The sequence below is a fragment of the Canis lupus genome, chromosome 13, assembly GCF_011100685.1.
Source record: "Canis lupus familiaris isolate Mischka breed German Shepherd chromosome 13, alternate assembly UU_Cfam_GSD_1.0, whole genome shotgun sequence".
NCBI classification, from domain to species: Eukaryota; Metazoa; Chordata; class Mammalia; order Carnivora; family Canidae; genus Canis; species Canis lupus.
The window spans coordinates 53,306,241-53,325,850 of record NC_049234.1 but is presented as its reverse complement, the minus strand read 5'-3'; positions in this window follow the sequence as shown (position 1 = coordinate 53,325,850).

The window sequence follows — 19,610 nt, the reverse complement described above, 5'->3', positions numbered from 1 at the left end:
TCTCTGTGTCTGTCAGATATGTCTCCTGATCTTGGAAGGAGTGGCCTTATGAAGAAGAGGTCCTGTAGTGCTCTGTAGTACAATGTACCATAGTCACTAGATCTTGGTGCTTCACTAGTGTTTCCTGTGTGTGTTGTGTGCATCCTACTATGGTTGAGGCATGTTTGCCTTTAGTCCAGTCATTTGCAATGACCCTCTTTGTTGTTATGGGCAAGGTTTAGTGCTATTAAGAACCCAGTCTAGGTCAGACCAGATGCCTGCCCTCAGTCTGCTTGCTAGAACTGCGGGTGCACTGAACTTCAGAGTGCTCTACATGCATTGTCCCTTGAGAGGTTTTCATTGGTGGATGGGACTGGCAATCAGGCAAGATGTCTGCCGCCAATCTCTGTTGGAGCTATCATGACCCTGAACTACAGGAATCTTTCTTTGTGCTGCCCCCTGTGAGGTTTTCGTTGGTCAGGGAGTCTGCAGTCAGATCAGATGTCTGCCCCAGCTTAGTGCTAGGGTGCAATAGAAATGGTATATGTGGTTATCTTCCTCTCTCCCCAGGACAAGAATCACTTTGGAATGGTGTTGGCTGATGTTGGATTCGCTTGAAGAATGATAGGCATCTGTTGCTGCTTTGGAGGGGCTCTTGTGGAATGGAGTGGGTTGGGTTAGTGCAGTCTGCAGGAGAACATGGGACTGGGGTGCAAAGTGTTAGCAAGTTAGATGGCAAGTGTTTATGCTGGTTCCTGCAGGTGTCGGTGTATCCAGACTAAGCTAGGCCAGTGCCTCCTGGTCTTCTGCTCTTGGAGAAGTCTCCTAAAGATATCTGCTACTTCTGTGCAAGTTCTGAGATCAGTAAATAAATATTTCTGTATACCCCAGGCTCTTTTTAAACTGCTACTTTTATGCTGTATCTTGGTGGGCTTGTTTATTCTTCTGTCCCCTTTAGGGCAGGCACTCAATTTCCCATTGCCCTAGGGCTCTTCTGAATTGAGGCTACTGATTTTTAAAGTTTCTGGTGGTAAGCCCCAGTGATTGTAAAAACACAGGAAGTTAAGCCCCTCTGATTTTCAAAGCCCAATGGTATACGAACTTGTCTTCCCAGCATAGGTCCCCTGTGTCTGGGGTGTCTTGTGTGGTGGTCTGTTCCTCTCCCTTCTTTGTTCTTGCGGTGTTCCTCCTATTTGGAACACCTTTAGTCTTGCTAGTTAGTTTGGTTCCAGAGTGAGATTCCACCCTTCCTATTGTTTTCAATGTGGCTGCCTCTGTATGATTAATTAGAGAAAGTCTGCTAAGCTTTGGTTTCTTTTCCATGTTAGTTACACTGATGTGGCTCTTATGGAGGTGCATTTGTGAGATGAGGTGAGTTTAGGATTCTTCTATTCCACCATCATCCCAGCTCCTCAATCTATACTTTAGATAGGTCTCTGTATCATTTCAGTGTTTTATTCTGTGAAGTATGATTAAATGATTCTAGACAGTTAAGTTTTTTTTTTTTCATATCATTGAGATTTCTCACTTAGAGAATGTATCTCTAAGTATATTAATGAAAATGAAAGTTTATTTTCTGGTAAATACATAGATAAAAAATAAAAGAAGGCAAAATGATAGATTGTTTTTAAAAGTGTTGGTAATTCGTTTAATGTGATATTTGGTGACAGATTTTGCAACTCATTTCTAAAAGCAGTTTGGCGGAGAAGATTTTATCTTACTTTGAGCCCAATACACAATGGAAAAATCTCCTGCAAATAGAAGAAAGTATAACTCTAATTCACTTATTTTTTATTTCTTAGCCAGGATCTGCAATGTACTCTCAACAGCCAGCATTTTGCATAAGAGGAAAAGCATTGTGTCATCCATATTAATTACACATCTTGTATCTGCCAGTAATGTCACTATTGGTACTGCCAACGCTGTGAGTCTCTTTTCAAGGATATTCCTTGGGTTATGTTCAATGTTATGCATGATTGGATCAGAATTGGGACAGAAGAATTTTTGGCAACATTTGAAAATTTCATACAGATAAAAGGAAAAAAATTAAGTTATAAGTGTTTGCCTACTTTACTCTGTTGGGCTGATTGGAATAATGGGTAAAAAGTATTGATTGAAATCTAAAAAGGCTAAGTTGATCTACATAACATATAGCTGAGTGTGGATCAGTGCAGAGAGAGTGTATAACAAATAAAAGCCAATGCAGAGCACTAGAGGTTGTTTTAAAAGAAAAGATTTTTGGAAATCAAATATAGTGTCAGAGAGAGAGGAGAGAATTTCTGAGCAGGCCATTGTGGATATTTGGAAATGGAAAATAGCAAAGACAAATTATAGAGCATATTGCTCTGTGTCATGCTATTTCATACATCTCCCTTTGTCCTTTAGTAACTTGAGTAAGAATATATTTCAGTGCATTTGGAATGTGGGACTTTTATCCTTTGAATGTGATAACATATGGAAATTTGCCACAAAATAGAAGTAAGAAGGCAAAGCCTAGTTATATTCAAGTTAGTTAGGAAAAAACACTAGCCCTGGAATACACCTCAGTTGTCCCTCCTCATTCTCTCAGAGAAAGAGGTGAAACCCAGATAAGTTTAAAGAATTTGCCTGAGGTGATATAGTTAATAGGGAAAATCTAGTACTAGAATTTAAGTATTCTTGCTCATATTTTAGCATCTATACATAATCTCAGTTAATGCTACACAGTTGCATGGTGTTAATACATTCTGTTTATTATTGGGTGTCATTAAAGAAATTGATATTAGATGTGAGATAACAAATTTAAGTGAAAGTGTGTGAGAAAAATAGTAACTGTAGTAATCTTTTGCCCATTGCTTTCAACAAAGATTAATAGTGACAAAAGAATAGTGTAGTGCCAAGATAATCATCTTGCAACTTTTTTTTTAAGATTTTATTTATTTATTCATGAAAGACACACAGAGAGGCAGAGACAGGCAGAGGGAGAAGCAGGCTCCTTGCAGGGAGCCTGATGTGGGACTTGATGTCAGGAGCCCAGAATCACAACCTGAACCAAAGGCAGATGCTCAACCACTGAGCCACCCAGGTGCCCCAATCACCATCAACTTTCAAACAACTGCCTCACTGAGAAATTTTACTGTTGGGTTTAATCAATGGCATTGTTGGTGCCTTAGCTCATTATCTTTACATTTCATAATTATCAATCAGTTATCAATGTTTATTAAACATCAATAGAATAATTATTTGCACAACACAGAAATCAATGTATTTTATTTATTTATGAATTTATATAAAAATAAACAACAGAACTTAACAACATTCCAGACACAGTTCTATAAATTCTACATGTGTTAATGAACTAAGCCTCATAATATATGATGTATATATATTTACCTTACATATGTTTACCCATATATATAGCTCATGTTTTACACATGGGGTAGACAATAGAATTTATTTTTTATTGTGGTAAAAAACACATAACATGAAATCTATCTTCTTAGTAAATATTTAAGTGTGTAGATAATTTTGTTAACTATATGCACATTGTTGTGCAGTAGATCTCCAGAACTTTTCTGTCTTGCTGGACCGAAATTCTATACTTATTTAGTAGCAACCCCCCATTTCCATATACTTCCCACCCCTATTTCTGGCAAGAACCATTCTATTTTCTGCTTCTATGAGTTTGATGACTTTACATACTTCATAGAAGTGCAATCATGCAGTATTTATCCATTATTTACTGGCTAATTTAAACTCAAGATTCATCCATTTTGAGGCCAATGGAAACATTTCCTCCCTTTATAAAGGCCGAATAATTTCTGTTGTATATATACACTACATATTCTTACTCATTCATCTGTTGACAGGCAATTAGGTTGTTTCTACATTTTGGCTATTGTGAATAATTCTACGATGAAAAGTGAGTGCAAATATCTCATAGAGAATCTATTTTTGGGCAGCCTGGGTGGCTTAGCAGTTTAGCGCTGCCTTCAGCCCAGCGCGGGATCCTGGGGACCCAGGATCCAGTCCCATGTTAGGCTCCCTGCAAGGAGCCTGCCTCTCCCTCTGCCTGTGTCTCTGCCTCTCTCTTTGTCTCTCATGAATAAATAATTAATTAATTAATTAAAAAAAAAGAATAGTGAGCCCAGCAATAAACAGATACACAGATGGTTAAATGATCTTTAGCAAGAGTGGCAAAGAAAATATGATGGGAGAGGATAGTCTCTAAAAAATAATGTTGGAGACACTGAGCCACCTGGGCTGCCCTGAGCTCAATATTCTATTCTATATTCTATTGTTTTGGTCTATAAGCCTATTTTTATAACTGTATCATACTGTTTTGATTACTGTTGCTTTGCCCTATGTTTTGAAATGAAGACATATGTTACCTCCAGATTTGTTCCTCTTTCTCAAAATTGCCTTGCTTACTTGTGATCCTTGGTAATTACATATGAATTTTATGATTGTTTTTTTTTATTTTTGTGAATAACACCATTGTGATAATGATAGAGATTGTATTGAATATGTAGATCAGATTGGGTAGCATGAACATTTTTAACTATATTAAATCTTCCAGTCCACAAACACAGGATATCTTTTCATTTATTTGTGTCTTAATTTCTTTAAGCAATGTTTTGTAGTTTTTAGTGTATAAATCTTTTGTCTCATTATTCAAATTTATATCTAAGAATTTTATTCTCTTTGATACTATTGTGAGTATGCTTAAAAAAATTCCTCTTAAGATTATTGGTTATTTGAGCACAGGCATGCAACTAATCTTTGTTTGATGATTTTGTTTCGTTATACTTTGATAAATATGATTGTTAGTTTTATTAGTTTTTTTTTGTGTGTGGAATCTTTAAGGTTTTCTACATATAAGATCAAATCATCTGCAAACATAATTTTACTTCTTCCTTTCAAATTTAAATGCCTTTTATTATTTTTTCTTACCTAATTCCTATAACTAGCAATTCTAGTACTAGGCTGAATAGTAGTGAGAGTTGAGCATCCTTATCTTGTTCTTGATGTTATAAAAATGCTTGCAGTTTTTAGCTGTCCTGTGTGATGTTAGCTATGACTTGTCATATATGGCCTTTATTTGTTGATGTAATCTTCTATTCCTAGTTTGTTGAGAGTTTTTATTATGAAAAATTGTTGAATTTTGTCTAATATCTTTTTTCCATTTATTGAAGTGATCATATGATTTTTGTCTTTCATTCTGTTAATGTATCACATATATTGATTTTCATATGTTGAACCATTCTTGCATTCCAGGGGTAAATCCCACTCAGTCAGTTGCCAATGATTCTTTAAAAGTTTGGTAAAACTTTTTAGTGAAGCCATCAGGTCCTGGGCTTTTCTTTGTTGGGAGGCTTTTCAATACTAATTTAATCTCGTCACCAGTTATTGGTCTGTCCAGATTTTCTATTTCTTTGTGATTCAGTCTTGCTAGGTGAGATATTTCTAGATATTTTCCATTTCTTCTAGTTATCCAGTTTGTGGACATGTAGTTGTCATACTATTCTCATAGTTTTTTTCATTTCTGTAGTATCAGTTATAATGTCTCCTTTTTCATTTCTGATTTTATTTATTGAAATCTTTTTTTTCTTAGTCTAGCTAAAGTTTTATCATTTTTGTTGATCTGAAAAGAAAAGCTCAGTTTCTTTGATTTTTTTTTCTTTTGTTTCCTGTCATGTATTTTGCTTATTTCTCCTCTAGTCTTTTATTATTTCCTGCTTTTTGGTAACTTTGGATTTGCTTTGTTCCTTTTCCCCAGTTCTTTGAGTATCAAAGTTAGATTTCTTAAATAAATATAATAGTTAATATATAAAATACATAATATAATTAACAATTAATTATATTAAAATAATTATTGTATATAACTGTATATATATATTTTAAAGACTTTTATTTATTCATGAGAGACACAGAGAGAGAAGCAGAGACATAGGCAGAGGGAGAAGCAGGCTCCTTGCAGAGAGCTCAGTGTGGGATTTGACCCCTGGACCCAGGATCGTACCCTGAGCTGAAGGCAGATGCTCAACCGCTGAGCCACCCAAATGTATGTAACTATATATTATATCTTATATATTATATATATATCTTATATTGATTATATCAATATATATCAATATAATATATATTATATCTTATACTGATATATCTTATATTGATTGCTAGCTATTATCTCATATATTATATTTCACATTGTATTTTTTTTTATTTCACATTGTATTAATAAGATAATAATAATTAATTTTAATATACATTTATATTATAAGCCTAAAATGTCAGTAATTGTATGTTTCTTCATTCCATAACAGAAAGAAAGAAAATAAATGCATTTTCAACTAGCATGGCACAATACTTTCTTATTCACTGGAACTGTTACATTGTATTTACTAAAAGAGTTGTTTCTTTGATGTAGATTTTACATTTATCTCTCACACACACAAATAAACATACACACACACACACACACATATATATACACAAACATTTAAATGAAATTAATTCTTTATCTCTAAAATGTCTTCACATTCAGATTCTTCTGAATCATGTTTTAGCTTAGTCATTGAGGTGTGTGTTTTTCCACACAATATTGACCTATTTGGCTTTTTGAGAATTGGTTACACAGTAGTTATCAAGTAGACCTCCACTATTGTGTCCAAAACTTTCTACCAAACAGCTGTTAACCATTCTGTAAGTTTTCATATTGCACATTTTTATGTTAGTATAAGGGCTGGCAATGAAACTATGCTACTGACCAGTGCCTGGTCAACAGAAATTATGAGATACTATTTGATTTCAGAAATGTTAAGATGTGAAATAATCAGTGACATATGGTAGTTGAAAAGCTTTCTCTGGAGGATATGATTAATATATCAAGACCAGCCTGGAAAGAATTTTTAATGTATTTAACATTATTTCATAAGAGTGTGACCTCAGACCTACCCTGTTCAAAATAATCATTAATATTCTAGATGACATGAAATCAAAATTGCTCATTACATGAAACTGAAGTGAATAGTCAATAAAATGGTCTTTTTTATCTAATAAAGAACACAATTGAACAGGAAAAATATAATAGGGGTTTATTGTGGTACTGTGTACTCTGCTGCCTTGGCTCAAAGGGAAAATTTCCCACTGATTCAATTTAATTTTATTTAGTAGAGGGGTAAGACTTTCCTTCAAGTCCTCAATCCAACATGGAGTATCCAAGTTCAAAGCTTTGGGGGTAGGTAGGGAGAGCTCTGGTGGCAGATTGTCCAGTACAATTGATTAGTAGATTGTAAACAAGTGATAAAATGGTGGACAGATTCCATGCTGAAGAACAACTTCCAGGCCTTTTTTCTGACTCACAGAAAACTGAAAACTCTTTTTAAAAATATTTAACAACCATTTTCTTTTCTATATCCTCTTACATTCTTAATGTTGGTGAGGAGTTTAAGACTCATCCAAATGGTTCTTTATCACTTACTTTGAGAATTATATTTAGTTTGACATCCCACTTTGGTATTTGACACTTTCCATTTTAGGGTCTCAGCTGAAGCTTCCATTTTAGCATTCCATTACAAGGATACATTTAATATCCTGCATCAAAATACATAGATTTTTTTTAAATACATAGATTTTTCTGGTCTATGAGGATGATTATCAAATAGATTATCAGAAACTTTAGCTTCTGAGCTTGAATCTATAACAGATTCTTTCTATTAGAGCTTTTCAACATTTTTGTTTTATCAAAATGCACACAATAAATGAAAATTACTTATGTGATACATTCTCACATGCAATTCTAAGCATTCTAATGATAAATGTAATACTTTTGTACTTATTTGAAAGAACATATTGACATCTACGAATGTAGATATTCTTTGTGTGAGCGAGAAATTCTTTAAGTGAGAAGTTCTTGCACTAGAAAACTGAAAATAATGAACAAAATTTGTTTTTATTCTTTTCTGAATAACACATTACTTGCAATATGGTTCAAAACTACTAATGATAAAAATGTGTTGATACTCCTTGTTCAGAACTCCTATGTGATCTTGAGGAAGTTATTATTATTATTATTAAAGCATAGTTGGCGGGATCCCTAGGTGGCGCAGCGGTTTGGCGCCTGCCTTTGGCCCAGGGCGTGATCCTGGAGACCCGGGATCGAATCCCACGTCAGGCTCCTGGTGCATGGAGCCTGCTTCTCCCTCTGCCTGTGTCTCTGCCTCTCTCTCTCTCTCTCTCTGTGTGTGTGACTGTCATAAATTAAAAAAATTAAAAAAAAAAAAAATAAAGCATAGTTGGCACACAATATTGCAGTAGCTCAGGTGTACAACCTAGTTGAGGAAGCTGTAATCCTTGACTTTTTCCTAAATTGAAAATAACTGAACCTGAAGATCCTGTTTCAGTTCTAAGACAATTTATTGCTACATATAGGATGAGGAGTCATGCTTAATTGTAAAACATATAAAAGACACATTTTAGTTGAGTTTTATGGATGCACAATAAAATACAATAAAAATATTTGATTACATACAATTTTTAGTATTTATAACTCAATGTAATTACTGGTTTTGAAAGAAGAAAAATCTACAAGATGTTAATTAAGATTTCTATCTATAGCTTTGATATTTCACTTTTAGTTTACTTAGGTAAAATATTGAGTATTTTTTTTTAAGTAATCTCTACACCCAACATGGGGCTCAAACTCACAATCCTGAGATCAAGAGTTGAATGTTCTTCAGAACATTGCATGTTCACTATCTGACTGCACCAGCCAGGTGCCCCAAATCTTGAGTATTGAAAGAAGGGGAAAGTATATGTAGTAATTGAATTTGCTTCATTACTTCTGAAAACTGCTTATTAAGAACTAATACATTACCCATTTTGATGGTGCAGCTCCTTTTATATGTTGAGAGTCCTTTAAGCAGTTTTTGTAATTCAATCTAGAAGATAACAGATAAGGAAAATGACCAGCAAATTGAAGATCTGTCGTTAAGCAACTATTTTTACACTGTTTCATTCAATGTTTTACTTATTAATAGAATATTTTGCATGCTAAATTCCCATCTTTAGTAGTTTCTTGTGTCACAGAATAGCATCCTTATGCTTTTATCAGGTAATTGTAATGAGATATGATGTTACTTTACCAATATGGTGTTTGTTTTCTATCCAATTTTAATAGGTCTTAACCATGCTTGCAACATTGGAATAACCTGGAAAGTCTTTAGAAAAGATTACTATATCATAGATTCAGAGATTCTGATCATTTTGATTGGGGAAGAGTCAGGCATTAGGTACTTTTGAAAAGTTCCTTAGATGATTCCAAAGTGGAATCTGGACTGAGATCCACTACCATAAGTATTGCAGACTATATATATTCTGCACACAAATATTTAACAATATATACTATTGTAAAATATGAAATAACACCATTATAATCTTATAATATGTTATTATTATTTATAATTTCTATTATACTATATTATACATACACATAGATATATAAATATAATATATCGGTATTTTCCTGATACTGGTATATTATTTCCTAGTTTGTTATGAAACCAGTTTGTATATTTCATTAACTTCTGTCCCAGAGTTATATTGTGAATAAAGTACAAAATATTTCTTCATAAAATATGAATTAAATTGAAAACAGCGTTAAAAATAGTCAAGTTTAACAAAAAGAAATAAAAGGCATTCAAATTGACAAGGAAGAAGTCAAACTATCCCTCTTTGCAGATGACATGATACTGTACATAGAAAACCCGAGACTCCACCCCAGGATTGCTAGAACTCATACAGCAATTTGGCAGTGTGGCAGGTTACAAAATCAATGCCCAGAAGTCAGTGGTATTTCTATACACTAACAATGAAACTGAACAAAGAGAAATTAAGGAGTCAATCCCATTTACAATTGCACCCAAAAGCATAAGATACCTAGGAGTAAACCTAACCAAAGAGGTAAAGGATCTATACCCTAAAAACTACAGAACATTTCTGAAAGAAATTGAGGAAGACACAAAGAGATGGGAAAATATTCCATGTTCATGGATTGGAAGAATTAATATTGTGAAAATGTCAATGGTACCCAAGGAAATTTACACATTTAATGCAATCCCTGTCAAAATTCCTTGGACTTTCTTCAGAGAGTTGAAACAAATCATCTTAAGATTTGTGTGGAGTCAGAAAAGACCCCGAATAGCCAGGGGAATATAGAAAAAAAAAAAAAAAAAAACAGAGCCGGGGCATCACAATACCAGATTTCTACAATAAATGGTGCTGGGAAAATTGCACAGGCACGTGCAGAAGAATGAACCTAGACCACTCTCTTTCACCATACACAAAGATAAACTCAAAATGGATGAAAGATCTAAATGTGAGACAAGATTCCATCAAAATCCTAGAGGAGAACACAGGCAACACCCTTTTTGAACTCAGCCACAGTTAACTTCTTGCAAGATACATCCACGAAGGCAAAGGAAACAAAAGCAAAAATGAATTATTGGGACTTCCTCAAGATACAAAGCTTCTGGGCTGCACTGGTGGCTCGGTGGTTTAGCGCCTGCCTTCAGCTCAGGGTGTGATCCTGGAGACCCCGGATTGAGTCCCACGTCAGGCTCCCTGCATGGAGCCTGCTTCTCCCTCCTCCTGTATCTCTGCCTCTCCCTCTCTCTCTCTCTCTCTCTCTGTCTCTCTTGAATAAATAAATAAAATCTTAAAAAAAAAAGATACAAAGCTTCTGCACAGCAAAGAAAGTCAACAAAGCTAAAAGACAACCTACAGAATGGGAGAAGATATTTCCAAATGACATATCAGATAAAGGGCTAGTATCCAAGATCTATAAAGAACTTATTAAACTCAACACCAAAGAAACAAACAATCCAATCATGAAATGGGCAAAAGACATGAAGAGAAATCTCACAGAGGAAGACATAGACATGGCCAACAAGCACATGAGAAAATGCTCCGCATCACTTGCCATCAGGGAAATACAAATCAAAACCACAATGAGATACCACCTCACCCCAGTGAGAATGGGGAAAATTAACAAGATAGGAAACCACAAATGTTGGAGAGGATGTGGAGAAAGGGGAACCCTCTTGCACTGTTGGTGGGAATGTGAACTGGTGCAGCCACTCTGGAAAACTGTGTGGAGGTTCCTCAAAGAATTAAAAATAGAACTGCCCTATGACCCAGCAATTACACTGTTGGGGATTTACTCGAAAGATTCAGATGCAGTGAAACGCCGGGACACCTGCACCCTGATGTTTCTAGCAGCAATGTCCACAATAGCCAAACTGTGGAAGGAGCCTCAGTGTCCATCGAAAGATGAATGGATAAAGAAGATGTGGTCTATGTATACAATGGAATATTCCTCAGCCATTAGAAATAAGCACCATTTGCTTCAACGTGGATGGAACTGGAGGGTATTATGCTGAGTGAAGTAAGTCAATCGGAGAAGGACAAACATTATATGGTCTCATTCATTTGGGGAATATAAATAATAGTGAAAGGGAATAAAGGGGAAAGGAGAGAAAATGAGTGGGAAATATCAGTGAGGGAGACAGACCATGAGAGACTCCTAACTCTGGGACGCGAACTTGGGGGGTGGTGGAAGGGGAGGTGGGCGGGGGGTGGGGGTGACTGGGTGAGGGTCACTGAAGGAGGCACTTGACAGGATGAGCACTGGGTGTTATGCTATATGTTGGCAAATCAAACTCCAATAAAAAAATAATAAATAAAATCTTTAAAAAAATACCCAAGTTTAGGAATAGAAAAAAAAGCGTAAAGTTTTTGATATTTGTAAGTACTGTACTTTGAATATGATATTGTTTTAGGTCCATGAAGTCCTCTTGCTTTCCTGACCAAAAGGTCATTTTGCTATTCTAGCCAAATGAGATTTGAACAGAGATCAAGGTGCACCTAACCTTGGATTTAATTCTTCATGGAAAATACTTTTTCCATGATTCTGATGTGATACATTGTTACATTCTCTAGAGGATATTTAAGGATATTTACGTTTCAAACTGAATATTAATCTACATCTTTGGTCTTTGCATGATGATAATGACTTGCCTCCTGTTCTCAAGAAGTGGCCAGGAATATCATGTACTTATGTAAACCAAATGCCAGCCAAGACCTAATTTTAGGGTAGGATCTGAGTAAAAAAGTCAGCAAAAGAGACATTATTTTTTAAATTTTTAAAAAAGATTTTATTTATTTGAGAGAAAGAGCGAGTGAGCGAGAGAACGCGTGTGCAAGCAAGCCAGGGGAAGGGCAGAGGGAGAAGGAAAGAGAGACTCTCAAGTTGAGCACGGGGCCCTACACAGGGCTCAATCTCACAACTGTGAAACTATGACCTGAGTCCAAATCGAAAGCTGGCTGCTTAACTGACTGAGCCACCCAGGTGTCTCGAGAGACATTATTTTTAATATTACTTTTTCTTATTGTATTACTAGTATACATAATTTTATTTTCTCTATTCTTGCTACTATTATTATTTTTTCGTTATTATTTACTGCCAATGACTTCTATTTGCAGAGGTGGGATTTATGACATTTTGCTCATTATTCTGTAGGTGAGTGAGGTTTATAATGGGAGAATGTTTTCAGCTCAGCAAGCCTTAATTTAATACCCATTATAAACAGTGCATAGATTTGTGTCCATGAGGATTAGAAAGGTAATGAGACAAATATCTGTCCTCAGGTGTTTTATAATGACGGGAGATACAACTCAATATATACAGTTTAGAATGCTGAGAGGACTATAATAGGGTATGATAATTAATATTAACTTTTAAATAACTATCCTTGTCTTATATTTTCAAAACTATTAGTGCATGCAGTTTTTGCTCTAAAATATGATTATCATCATAGGTGGATTTGACTAGACAGAGCAGAATATGATTATGGTTCTCACACATAAAAGATACGCAAGCCAATTATATAAATGTGTCCTAAAAATTATAGTATTTTGACAGTTTTTTGAGATTTGTTTTTACACATGAAGACATATAAAATGTAAATTTTGCAGGAGATATTCTTTTGATATTGTAATTTTAGACTTGTAATATTGACAGATAAGAGACAAACTTTCTAAGTTAAAAAAAGTCATTTTAATGAAACAGAGTGTTAGTTTTGCCCGTTGTGGCCATTGTTGGAGTCCCATATCCCAGTGACCCACCTGAGATTACATGCACGAGCAGTGAAATTTCCAGTGTGTTTCTGGCCTTCTTCACAAGGCCTGGGATTCTTCTCTCCTTTGCCTGAAGTCTTTCCCTAGTTGTGGTGCGAGCTTTGTTCTATAGCACATGGCAACTAGGAAGTGTGAGATCATGAATATTCTCATAGGAAATTCTTGTCCAGTGGGGAAAGTGGTCTTAAAAAAATGCTTCATCCCTTTCTCAGGTGGAATGATTCAGGATGCATGTTTCATGTCATCTCTCTGAGTGTACCCAAAAGACTAGAACTCCATAAAAGTAACCTGCTTATTGATGCTCTCTCATTTATTTATTTTTTTTTCTTTCTTTCTTTTCCCATTTTAAAATTTGTGCTTCTAAGATCACTATTTAAAATCATCCCCTTGTGTAAGCATTTGTTTTGGGGGCTACCAATACAAAGACATCTCTCAATATTTATTCTTACCTACTCTATCACAGAATAAGAAGCCTTGAGTTTGGGCTGTGCCATGGCTTTTCACAATGATTTCTCTGCTCTTTTTGCAGCCGTAGATGATCATGTAACCAATCTTTATTAAGTAGAATATGGGTAGAAATTTTTGTGCCCTTAAATAATAGGAATATCTTGTCATCTATCCTTTTCTCTTTTCACTCGATAGAGGTAAGCCATCTTGGCCATATAGAAGAAGGTTTACTGCTTTTGCAAATTTGGGAACGACAACAGAAGCCTGGATACCACAGACCAGAGAGCCTCTGTAGCAGAGTACAACGCTTGTATTTAAGGTATTACTTAAAAGAGAAACAGGCTTTTCTCTTATTTCTGTATCTCTCTGTTACAAGAGCCCAAAGTGTATTGCAATTATTGCATCGTCTACACAGATTAAATATAAATGCATAGGATTCTCACAGATTAAATATAAATGCATAGGATTGTATCTAAGAGCAGAATTATATTATAAGCCTGGTGAAAACATTTTTTCTTTAGTAACATATATCACACCTAGATAGAAATAAGACTAAGAATTCTCTAAGAGATGATGCTCACCTCATTTTAACACTCTAAATGTGAGAATTTTAACTGAAATTGTCAGGTAGAATTGTATCACTTCAGGAACTACTTCAAACAATACTTGAAACAATTGTTTAGCTTCTGTAGTTATAAAATGACATAGAAGTAAGAAAATACAATTGAATCTTCTCTCTGGAATGAGAACATTATACATTTTATGATGTATTGACTTCAGCATTCAAATATTCAACAATAAAAATAGTTTGTTGGTTGTGATATGAACTTCCAGTTCTTCTCAACTAAGGACTTCGTGGTGATGAGCGACTGAGCAATCATATGCAATTTTTTTTCAAGATTTACCTGCCGACTTAACAAATCTGTATTTAATAAACAATCTCCAGGCATTTGATGAACACCAGAGGATGGAAAGCAGAGTATTAGTGAGCAGTGCTGATGGTTCTTTGTGAATTGGCCATTCAATGTTTTTAGGATACTTATTTTTCGTTTTCAGAATATTTTTGGTCTCTCATAGCATTTTGTTTCAAGCATTGAGTTTTTATCAAATATTTTCCGTGAATATTTTTCCCTGTGATATTTCCTGCAAAGTGTCTCTGATTATTTTACTTAAGAATGGCTTCTTTCTCTAATTGGAGTTTGCTGTTCTGCATTTGTGTTGCTGTTATTTTCTGTTTCCTGTATGCTCTTGGGTAGATTAGGGGCATTATGTTTATTCCTTCACTCATTCACTCACCCACTTGTTCATTCATTCACTAATTCAAGCAATGTCCCTTTTCATTTGGGGATCAAACTGAAGACATGCCTTGATTAATATCCTGAACACCCACCTTGTGGCATTGCATTATTTGTAACCATCCCATATCCTTGAAGTGGACTTCATTTGTTCTTATATTCCTGCCTTTGGTGATTTCCACTGTAATCACATACTCTCAATATTATTCTACAAAAACATTAGGTTTCTTTTAAGCTAACTTAAAATTGAACTCCCTTATTTGCTCTGGATATAGTCTCCAATTTGTTATTAATGACTTACATTCACCTTGACATGTTTGAGATTTCTAGTTTTGCCTGTTCATTTAAAAGGTAATTGTTTTGGTCCTTCTCAGTAAAGTGAAGAAGGAAAATACGGAAATTTTGCTAGAACAAGGCTGTGGAGAATCCTCAGAGCCATTAATGGAGAGAAAGTTTATGTTCTGAAAAGATCTGTGACTTCTGTGGGCTGAGATTATTTTGAGCCCTGGTTTTCTCCATCATCAAGTCCTCCTGAATACATTATTGTTAATCTCTTTGTTAACCTAATGAATTATTCCATATATAATACTCACACTTAAGTAGTGTCATAAGGGTAAAAGAAAAAGGTTTTTTATTAACGGAAATGTGCAGACTAAAATACAAAATGAAAAGCATATTATTCTGTTTTCTTTTGGCTTCCAGTGATTTCAGTGAAAAGACATCAGAAGTTTAGTGCTTAGACTTATCTTAGTTCATCGCTTATAAAAACAACTGTGTCTCCTGTTTGAATTTAATGTAAAATGGACATCCTGAATCCATCCCAAAATATTTAGGGATTATAAACACTTTAGTTTTAAAATCATGTCTTATACTACATATGAAAGACACTTGGCTTTAATGATTTATTCATCATTTCCTCATTATAGTCTTCTTCAGTCCGATATAAGGAAGTGGGTATCTGTTAAGTCATGCAGGAATGAAGAGCATGATAAACATTCCTATTCTGTTCTTTATGCTACTATTCAGTGAGGAGATTCTGGAGTACATGAGGCAAAGGAAATTTCATCTTCTAATACATTTAGATCACATTTCAAACTGCCAGAAGTGGTTCGGCATCTTTTCTCTACAGCCTGGCAAATTAGGCTATTTTAACGTGATAAAATATAGTCTTGATGAAAACTTTTATTTTTAGTTTTGTATCTTATAAAGGAGGCATACAAAATCACTGTGTCTGTGTATGTGAGTGTCTGTCTACCCCCATATGCTGTCATAGACAGTTGGCATTGCCTTGGCAGCTTTACAGGATCAAATTGCTGCATTCAGTATTCAGTGAAAGCAAAACCAGCACTGCCTCTTCTCCCCATCTGTAAATGAGAGAAAATCAATCTCTGTAGGTTTGAGTCTTTTGTTGTAGTCAGATAGTTATAAAAATTATAATAAGCTCCTTTGGGGAAGGGAAATGTTCATTTGATTTTGTAACAACAGAGCCTTGCCAGTACCTGGCTCATAGGAGGTTCTCAATAAATCTTTTTTAATCAATGATTTTTTTTAAAAGAGAAATTGTATCATTCCTTCTGGATTGTTTCAGAAGTTTAAAAAAGTATAGTAAACTACTTGGTGATGAGAATAGCTTCAGAACCGAGGTAACTCATAGGAGGCTTTTGTAAGATCTCACTTCTGTGAAGATTATTCTGCTTTCCTTCTTCCTTCCAGATCTCCTATGAATACCTCTCATTGGTGGGAATTAACCCAGAGATTCTGGGAAGTGTAGTTCCCAGGCTTTCAGCCCCTGTGGTATAGGAGAGAGCATAGAAGTGGAGGACTCTTGCTGAGTTGCCAAAAAATAATCCAGCACAGCTTTCTAGGCACAACTCTTACATGAATTACCTGGAAATGGCTGTATGCCGCACATCAAGTAGAATTCAGTATGACTGGTCCAAAATTTAGGCTTATACAAGGATTAATTGCATACTGGTTTCAAAAAAATATGTAACTTATATTTATTTTATCCTAAAGATTTATCTTTATTTTGAAATCATTTTTTACTAATTTTTAGAATGCTTCTACTAAGGGGCACCTGTGTGGCTCAGTGGTTGTGTCTGCCTTTGGCGCAGGGTGTGATCCCGGGATACTGGGAAGGAGTCCCACATCGGGCTCCCTGCAGGGAGGCTGCTTTTCCCTCTGCCTATTATGTCTCTTCCTCTCTCTCTGTGTCTCTCATGAATAAACAAAATCTTAAAAAATAAAAAAAAAAAAGAATGCTTCTACTAAAAGCTAGGATAAAAGTGTCTTCTTTAATGTCCTGAATGAGGTATGTTATCTGTCCCCCACCCCGGCCCACAGTCTCTTCTGTCAAAAAGTAATAAAAAAGTTTGGAAAGAATGTTCTCCCCACCAAACCTTAAATACTACCTAGTATGCGGTAGGTGCACAGTATCTATTTGCCAGACGAATAATGAAATAAAAAATCATTTGGGATATCAGTGTTTAAAAAGTTTTAATTTTGTTATGAAACATCTCTTTGATGTGGCTGATAGCTGAAAAATGAGTTTGGCTTCTTTTTATGTTATTCTTCAATGTTGATTTCAGTGCTATACCTTGCCTTCTAGGAAGCCATCTCCAGTAGAGCCTACCACCAGATACCTTCTTTCTATAGATAGGAGCAAGATGTGTTGGGAATTGGTGTAGGAATAAATGCAACAGTATTTTGGAAAGACAAATGACTTGAGTTATAAGATCTATGTCATAAACTGTTATTCACCTATCAAGACTGAGATTTCTATGATTTAGACAATTTCTTGCCTTTTTCCTTTTTTCTCTGCATTCATGGTATTTTCTACATATTTCATTCATGGTATTTTCTATATATTTCAGTAATGAAGTATGTAGAAAATAATGAAGTACATTCATTCATTTTATATGAATTCAATTTGTCCACATTCATTGTCTGCTTTGCATTAGGTGTTATACAAGGATTAACATACAAACAAAAATGTAGTATCATACCTCCTTTCAAAAATTTCCAGTTTAGTTGTGGAAATAGATGGTAAACTAAAATTTTAATATTTTGAGTGAAATATAGGCAAAGAGATATCCAATGGCTGCAGTAAAAAACAAACAAACAAACAATAAAACTGACAATGCATTTAATGTAGAGAGAAGTTTATGGCTGGAAGTATATGGCATTCACGTTGTACACCTAGCAATTAATTCATAGGGTCTTAATTGATTAATAAATTCCCAGAGCAACTTTATCAGTAGTAATAAATAATTAAAAGTCTATTTTTGTGGAGCACCCGGGTAGCTCAGTCAGCTAAGCCTGAGTCAACCTTCAGTTCAGATCATGATCTCAGGGTCCTGGGATAGACCGCCTCTTCAAGCTCCTTGCTCATCGGGAGTCTGCTTCTCCCTCTCCCTCTGCTGTTCCCTTCTTGGGCTCTCTCTCTCTCTCTCTCAAATGAAAAAAAAATTATTTAAAAAAACCCCGATATTTTTGATTGATCTAAATGTCACATGACATATTCTGTTTTTAAGTACAAATTTTAAACATTTCATTTGTATGTAATCCTGTACTAAATGCTGAGTTTTTCCGAAGCTCTTTTGTGCTCAGCAGGTTAAAACCCAGTACTGATTCTAAATTGGAGGTAAATTGGGAAGTTTGCTTTCATTTCTTGGTAGTGATGGAAATGCAGTGTTTCCATATCTTTGAAAATCAGTTCCTCCTGTGCTACCATGGCTACCTTTGGTTTATATTTAACTGTAAAGATCATATTGGAAGTGATTCCATGAATTTTTCAATGGGCCCGCTCAAATCTAATTCAAGGTATACTTAGAATAAATTTTGGCCCACTTGAGAGCACATATGAAGGATTTCGCTGCCAGTTAGGTACACACTTGACTCATCCTTAACTCATACACTGATGCATGTTCCCGACGCATGACACCAGCCTCCTACAGCTTTCCATCCCACAAACACACTACTGACTCCACATGGCACAACACCCACCACTCCTCAGGCCATCAGGATCACTATAATGTATTTTCACAGAGATATGCAAGAAAGAACACACACAGCTCTCCCACACAGCTCGGAACAATCATGCAGAGTGAAGCACAGTCTATTCTGGTTTCATATTCCTGTTCTCCAGAGGTGAGTGGGCAGATCCAAAGATGATGATGCTGTAATGATCTTTATGGTCATAAAAACATCTTTAAAAAATATTCAGCCGATACATTCCTAGGGTTATTCAGTCGTTAAAACTGACTCTTAGTTGATATGGATCAATTCACCCACTTTTTAAAATAAATGCTTGGTCTTTTGGCATAAATTCTTCTCTGTAACTATCAGCCCCCTCCCTATGAAGGTAGCCAATCTAGGTGGTCAAGAAAAATCTACTCCTGCATTTCAAATGCCAGCAAGCATATTATTGTCTGCATTTGAATCCCTATTAAAAACAAAACAGAACCAAGACAATAAGTTGGGGCACATTCAAGTCAGGACACTTCACAGATAACAGAAACAAGAAGGTAATTGTTAAAACGTGGGAAGATGTCCTTTAGGCGTTCAGGTATTTACAGGCTTCCTCAGTTTCAGCGTTGATATTTCACGAGTGCTCTGTAGCAATAAACTGAGAGCCAGGAGACCTGGCTCCTCCTCCCAAATCTGCTGCTTAGCGCTTGTGTGACCATGACAATTGACAATATTTCTTAGTCT